The 7965-nt window shown below is 37.3% G+C and overlaps 1 pseudogene; it reads left to right on the top strand.

Annotated features, from left to right (window-relative positions):
• Positions 1–6187: 6187 nt before the first annotated feature.
• Positions 6188–7402, top strand: LOC115514930 (annotated as a pseudogene).
• Positions 7403–7965: the final 563 nt, after the last annotated feature.

Raw genomic sequence — 7965 nt, 5'->3', positions numbered from 1 at the left:
GAACTCTCTGGTATCTTGGGTTCTGTGACACCACTATCTCTTTGTTTCTTTTCCTACATATGTGGCTCTTTAAAGAGCTATGCTTCCTCAACCTGTTTCATAAACCTTGATGTTTTTAACCTTCTATTTTCAGCCATCATATCTTATTAGTCCACACATGAATTCCTACGGTTTCACTCATCATTTCTAATGTTTTTTAGATAAGAATTTATTGAGCACCTATATTTGCCAGGAATTCTGTTGATAAATCCTAAATCCACATCACCATCTGTAGCTCAGCCCTTTCTTCTGAGGTCCAAATCCCAGATGCCTTTCTGCCTGCTTGAGTTAATCTCTTGATTGTCTCCCAGGCTCTGCAAAGATAGCATTCTCCACTCTGATCCTTCCACAGACCTGCTCATATTCCTCTACTTTTTTTCTTGGCGAATGATAATATCATCCATCCAGTTAACCCATTTAAAATCCTGGGAACCTACCTGACTCTGCATTTCTGTAGATGGTAGTATGGATAGAAGCAAAAGGCCAGAAATGAGATGCCTTCCTTTCATGACATAGAATTAAATATCCCCTGCAGAAATGAGAGTAGAAGGAAGGAAAGTTTTTTTTTTTAATTTTTTTTCAACGTTTATTTATTTTTGGGACAGAGAGAGACAGAGCATGAACGGAGGAGGGGCAGAGAGAGAGGGAGACACAGAATCGGAAACAGGCTCCAGGCTCTGAGCCATCAGCCCAGAGCCTGACGCGGGGCTCGAACTCCCGGACCGCGAGATCGTGACCTGGCTGAAGTCGGACGCTTAACCGACTGCGCCACCCAGGCGCCCCGGAAAGTTTTGAATAGAAAGCATTTAAATAAGAAATAACCATGTTTCCATAATATTTAGTAAAGTATGATAATAGAGATTAAAAATTGAGACTACAGTGAATTATCAAAAATAAATGTTAAATTTATTATTATTATTTTTTGCCCACCTGAGTTTATGGCTTATCATTATGACTTAAATTTGTTCAATTACACAATACTTGTTAACATTTTCTTCAGAGGCTCCCCATAACTTTTAGGATAAATTCTCAAAAGTATAACATGAGATCCAATACCCTTTACAATTTTGAATCATGCTTACCTCTTGGGCCTTATCCCTGTCTACAATCATCTTTGCATCCTATCCTTGAATATACATGCTTCTTCTGACCTCAAAGAATTTATATTTGCTCTTACATCTTCCTAGAATATTTCTCAGCCAGTGTTAATTGGTTCTCATTAGCTAATTAATTAATTCATAAACATTTACTGAATAGCTAACAATGTATGTAGCATCATCTAGCTCTGAAGTCCCCACAGTGAAAAAGCAAAAAATCTCTACTTTCAAGGATACCAGGTGGTCTTGGAAGTCGTGGAGGGCTTTTTCTAAGAAAAGAGTGTATGAGAGTAGCCCATGGTATTCTTTCAGTTTTTAATGTTCAGGAATTGCTTTCCCATGTTTTGAAGAACTCTTCCTTTCTGTAGTCGATCCTGGTTCTTGCCAATAAGGGAGCAGTCAATAAGATTCTAAATAAGTATGAAGGTTTAAAGTGGAGAAGTTTGGAAAAATAAAATGTTTTTAGCTCCACTCTGACTCTGTTAAATCAGGATCTTCAGTTGGGGTCCAGGCACTTTGTGGGGTCCACAGTTCTAGAGGTTATAGTGATGTACATATAAGCTTGAACACTATTGCTAAACAATATCAAAGAAAAAATGAACAGGAGCTCTTTTAGTAATTTGCATTTTGTTCAGAACATGGCAACTTGGAGATGATCCTCTTAGAAATTCTTCTGGGATCACTTTAAGTCTGCGACAGACACCCACAACAATCTGGGCTTAGCTCTATCAAAATAAAATAAATCGTATATTTCTATCTTCTCCACTAGACCTAAGGGTAGGAATTGTTATTGCTAAGGGTACAAAACTGTATTTTATATCTTGGTATTGCTCAAGGCATCTATGGCATCAGAGTGCAGAAAACTTAACAGATAGTGACTCTTTATGGAATAAAAAAGGACTCTGGGTTTGAAGGAGAACAAATAAATTTCATTTTGCACATATTGAGACCAAGGGGCCATTGACTTATCCAGTTTTAAGTACTCAGTGGGCAACTAGAAATGTGGGTCTTAAAGTAAGAAATAAGTCAGAACTAAGAATGTTAGTTTGGTAATAATCTGCAGGATGGTATTCGTTAAGCCATAAGAAATAGACATTATCTGTTTGGGAAAAATGAAACTAAAAGTGGACAAATTGCAAAAGTTTGTACATATATTATACAAATTATAAATAACTGCATGTACATGTATGTCTACATATACTTAGTGGGGCAGTAGAAGATGAAGAGATAGTGAAAAAGACCCATCAGAAGCTTTTCTAAATATACAAAGAGAAGAAGGAGAGTCAGTGGCATATGACTCAACAGATGAAATAGTGTCAAGGTGAAATAATGGGTTGACATTGTTAAATATTGCAATTATAATGTCAAATGCTATTGGAATATATCAGAAAAATCAAGAATGGAGAAAATACATTTTATAGTATAAACAGGATTTCAGAGTTGGCATGTAAGAAAACAGTTTCAGCTACGTGGTGGGAACAAAATATTAATACTGGTAGTCTACAAAATGGATAATGATCAAATGGTGGAAGTTCATCTGAGAGAGAGATTGATAATTTGAGGGACTGGAAGGTGGAAACAAAAGTTTGTATTATACTGAGACCAATGTTGGATGGTAGAAAACATTAAAGATGGAGTTGGTGGTAGAGGATAACCTCAGGCAAAGTAGGCTTGTATGGAATTATTCCACGTGTAGGAGATTGGAAAGGTTCCAGGCAACTTTTTGCATGACACAGAAAAGGAAAAGAAAATATCTGGTGTCACAGAATCATTTGAAGATAGAAAGGGAATTAATTTCACAGTTGTTAAACGTTCTCAATAAATTACCACACGGGCTGAAGAAGGGTGTTGAATCGGGATGGGAAGTTGAGTTTACTAGGCTAGCCTGGAGAAGCCACTGTAAAAATATTACTATCTACAATGTGGTAATAGTAATAAATGACTTGTGGTGTGGTGATGAAGGCCTGACTGATACAGCATGACTCTGTGAACAGAAGCAGAGAAAATGTTCACTTGGTAGGCTTCAAAGAAGTAGATTTGTGAGATGGGAATGTTAGAAATTTAGGGAGATGAGGAATTCAGAGACTTGATGAAGGATGGTTCTGAAGTGAGTCATCATTTGGACTATGCCGAGTAAGGCAATACTGAGTGAATGGATTGAGAAATATGGTAGAGGGATCAAAGGTGAATATAGAAATAATAGGTTTAGTAGCTGTGAGGGTGACAGAGTAAAACACATGGGATAACAGGCAATAGAAGTGAAAGGAGAGTACTTTTAGTATAATGAGGGTTTTTCCATGTTTTTTTCCCCTTGTGGCATGAAAGGTGTCTTACCATTAGATTCTGTGTGATTCCTAGACTTTTAGTTTCATAAGCCAATAAAATTTCAAATTTTACTTACATGATGTTGTCAGTTTAAAATTTTTTATGTATTTTTGACAATTCAGGACAATAAAGAAGTCTTGCCATCTGCTAACATTATAATGTGCTAACATAAGGTATATTTTAATATTAAAAAAGCGAGAAAGGCAAAATCTCAGAATAAAAAAAAATAGTCTTTCTCAAGAAAGCACACTTTGCAATTATATTAATTCCTGTGCTTAAATTTACATACACATGCATACACATCTGTCTCTCCATCAATTTACTGATCTATCTTTATTGTGGTATCATCATTACCATAGTTAATTTTTTGTTCATTTTGTCATAAAGCCTTGCCATGGACTGGTACAAGACTGATAACTAAAGTTTGGGTCCTGAGAAGGTGATATTTCATGTGAATTCTGAAGGTATGGACAGTGGACATAATTTCAGTGCATATTCAAGAAGAGTATTCCCAGTAGAAGGATCATCCCTGTGGCAGGAGAGAATGTGGCAAGTTTGAGGAACTGAGAGAATGAACGTGACTGAAAGACAGAGGGTAGCATAACATGAAAATGTAGAATTAAGCAAGAAAAGTGAGCAAGGAGTTGGGGGAGAGGTTGAAGGTGAAATGATCAGAATTTTTTCTTCTCATTAACTGCTCACCTCCTGCACCACCAGCTACATTTGAAAGATCACTTATAGGGGAGCATATGTGGTTCAGTAGTGTCCTCAAAAATTCATGTCTACTCAGAACCTCAGAATGCCTCTTTATTTGAAAATAGGGTCCTTATAGATGTAGTTGGTTGTAATGAGGTCATACTGGATTAGGGTGGTCCCCAAATCTAATATGACTGATGTCCTTATAAGAAGAAGAGAGAGACACACACAAGGGAGAAAACCCTGTGAAGGAGGGAGATATTAGAGGGATACATTGATAAACCAAGGATTACTGACAATAAGGAAAAGTTGGAAGCGACAGAAAAGGATCCCTGCCCCCCCCCCCCCCACCCCTCCGAGACTTTAGAGAGAGCAATGGCCTGGCTGACATCTTGATTTCAGACCTGGAGCATTCAGCGCTGTGTTGTGTGTGTTGTTATAAACCAGCCAGTTTGTGGTAATCTGTTATGGCAGCCTTGGGGAACTAATGCAGGGAAATAAAAGCAGCAGATTGGAACTTTTCCTGTCCTTGTTTCCTGTTCTCTGGGCCTACAGATGTTCAACAGTGACCCTTTTCTTTTATAAAGTATTTACGTGGATGATTTAGGCCTGTTGCTACGCCCCATCACCAGGGGCCTCTTATGTACTATCTGATGTAGGTGATGCTTTCATTTGTGGTTTCTTTCTTTTGTAGGCTCTAAGAAGCCTGGGGTGATTTTAAGTTGTATTAACTGTAACCAGGTAACTCCTTATGTAGCCTTTCTGGGCTAGGCTCTAACACAGCTCAGCATTACAGACTCTCCTCCATTTGTGGCCCAGATCTGGCCTATGAAAACCCCCCAAAATATCTGTGGCTTTATCAGATGCTGGGAATACAGGCCTATCTCAACTCAGCCACCTCCCTTTGCCCCATTATCAGAGCAGTTAGCCATTGGTTTCTCGCCTTTACATTTTTAGGTCAAAGTAGAACACCAGCCACTGTAAATCCCAACTCTTAAGGCATACATGACCATGTTCTCTGAGGTGTCTGAATGAAATCCTTGTAATTAAGTTTGATGTTAGAGGCAGACACCCTCCCCAATTCTTTCCCCTGAAAAGGAGAAGGAATTCACAACGTGCCAGCAGTTTTGTTTTGTTTTTTTTTTTTCTACTTTTGATCCTCCTCTACTCCTAAGGTGAAGAACTTACTGGGTGTTTAGCTGGTTTTTATAAACCTCCTTTGAAAATTCTTATGTTTGCTTAGCACTTCTTGTTGATGTCTGATATTTGCCATTTTAAGGGGTTGGTTAAAATTTCCACTTTCAAGATCTTTTTCCTTGTGATCAGTGTTTATTGCTGGCTTGTTTCTTAGACAGCTACTTCTGTGAGAGCAGATACTTTTTTTTTTTTTTCTAGCAAATGTATTCCCAGTACCAACCTAAAGGCTTCACTTATGGTAAGACACTAAATAAACTCTTTATTGTATAAATGAATGAATGCAATTATAGAAGAAACATGTTTCCCTAGTACTAAATTTTAAAATAAAAATGTTACGCAATGTTTTGAATAGGGACATACTTAGAGATGGACAGTGTTTTCAACATCAGTGTTATAGCAATTCTAAGTTAACATTCTGAGCTTACATTATACTATATTCTTTGATCAAGTTGTCTCAAGGAATGTATGGATGGCATGTCCGTTAGATTCTTTTCTTTTTTTGAGAGAGAGAAGGAGAGAGAGAGGGAGAGAAAGAGAACAGGAGAGGGGCAGAGGGAGAGGAAGAGAGAAAATCTTAAGCAGGTTCTATGCCTAACATGGAGCCTGTTGTGGGGCTCGATTTCAGGACTGTGAAATCACGACCTGAGCTGAAATCGAGTCAGATGCTTAACTAAATGTGCCATCCAGGAGCCCCCATTAGATTACCTTTCCTAAATACCTTGTTTTTTGGCAATTTTGAAAACTTAGAAAATGGATTTTGATAACTAATTTCTTTGATGAGTAAAAACTGTTGATATCTCTAGCTCTTTCCACCATCTTTCTGTGTCACCATAATGGTGTGCATGAATGGCCTGGCAGATGCTCTCAAGAGCATGAGCAATGCCAAAAAGAGAGTCAAATGCCAGGTGCTTATTAATTAGGCCATGCTCCAAAGTCATGGTCCAGTTTCTAACCGTGTTGATGAAGCATGGTTATATTGGCGAATTTGAAATCGTTGAAGATCACAGAGCTGGGAAAATTGTTGTGAACCTCATGGGCAAGTAAAACAAGCGTGGAATGATCAGCCCAGATTTTTTTTTAAAACTTGAATTTCATTTATTTAATGAAATCAATTCTAAACAGGATATTAAAATTAAAAAATAGAGCCATGAAATCACAAGCTTATGTTATGGGTAGAAATATGATAAATTATATATGAATTAAAAAGATATTAAACACAACAAAATCTTTTCAAAAATGTTTTCTTAGAATTCAGAATTTATATGGGGCGCCTGGGTGGCGCAGTCGGTTAAGCGTCCGACTTCAGCCAGGTCACGATCTCGTGGTCCCTGAGTTCGAGCCCCGTGTCAGGCTCTGGGCTGATGGCTCAGAGCCTGGAGCCTGTTTCCGATTCTGTGTCTCCCTCTCTCTGCCCCTCCCCCATTCATGCTCTGTCTCTCTCTGTCCCAAAAAATAAATAAACGTTGAAAAAAAATAAAAAAAATAAAAAAAAAAGAATTCAGAATTTATGAAGGTAGATGAAGAAGAGGTGAAGTTTCCAGGAATGAACTTTGATGAAGTAATTGATATCACACAGGTAACAAAGCTTAGAAACCATGAGAAATTATTTTTCTACCAGCATTTTTTATGTGATTGATTCTTTTCTTTAAAGACTTTATTATTATTTTTTAGAGCAGGTTTAGGTCCACAGTAAAAATAAGAGGGAAGTACAGAGATTTCCCATATAACTTCTACCCCCACACATGCATAGACTTCCCTGCTATTAACATCCCCCTCTAGAGTGGAACATTTGTTAAAATTGATGAACCTACATTGACACATCTTAATCACTCAAAGTCGATAGTTTACCCTAGAGTTTACTCTTGATGATGTATATTGCATGATCAGCCCGATTTGATGTATAACTGAAAGATCTAGAAAAATTGCAGAGTAATCTGCCCTAATTCTGCCAGTTTGGTTTCATTGTACTAACAATCTCAGCTGGACCATGGAGAAGCAAGACAAAACACACAGGAAAGAAAATTCTGGGATTCTTTCTAGGGATATGATACATATGTGCAAATAAATTGCCTCAACTGGAAAAAAAAAGGTTGATATCTAAAGTTGATTGATGGCAGATCCACATTCTTTAGAAATTGGACTATCAAGTGATATTATTTAACTTTCCATTGTAAATGTTGAGATATTAATGCTAATAACTCTCCTAAACTAAAGGGAGTATTACTCATGTAAGAAACTATACATTAAATGCAATCCCTATCAAAATACCAAGAGCGTTTTTCAGAGAACTAGAACAAATACAACTCAAATGAATATGGAACCACAAAAAGCCTTGAATGGCCAAAGAAAACTTGAGAAAGAAAAACAAAGCTGGAGGTACCACAATTTCGGGTTTCAAGATATACTACAAAGGCATAGTAATCAAAACAGTATGATATTGGCACAAAAACAGGCACATAGATCATGGAACAGAAAAGAAAGCCCAGAAATAAAATTATGCTTTTGTGGTCAATTTATGACAAAGGAGGCAAGAATATAGAATGGGGAAAAGATCGTTTCTTCAATAAATGGTTTTGGGAAAACTGGATAGCTTTATGAAAAAAGAGTGAAA

Source organism: Lynx canadensis, chromosome B2 (genome assembly GCF_007474595.2).
Source record: "Lynx canadensis isolate LIC74 chromosome B2, mLynCan4.pri.v2, whole genome shotgun sequence".
Lineage (NCBI taxonomy): Eukaryota > Metazoa > Chordata > Mammalia > Carnivora > Felidae > Lynx > Lynx canadensis.
This window is presented reverse-complemented; position numbering and strand designations above follow the sequence as displayed.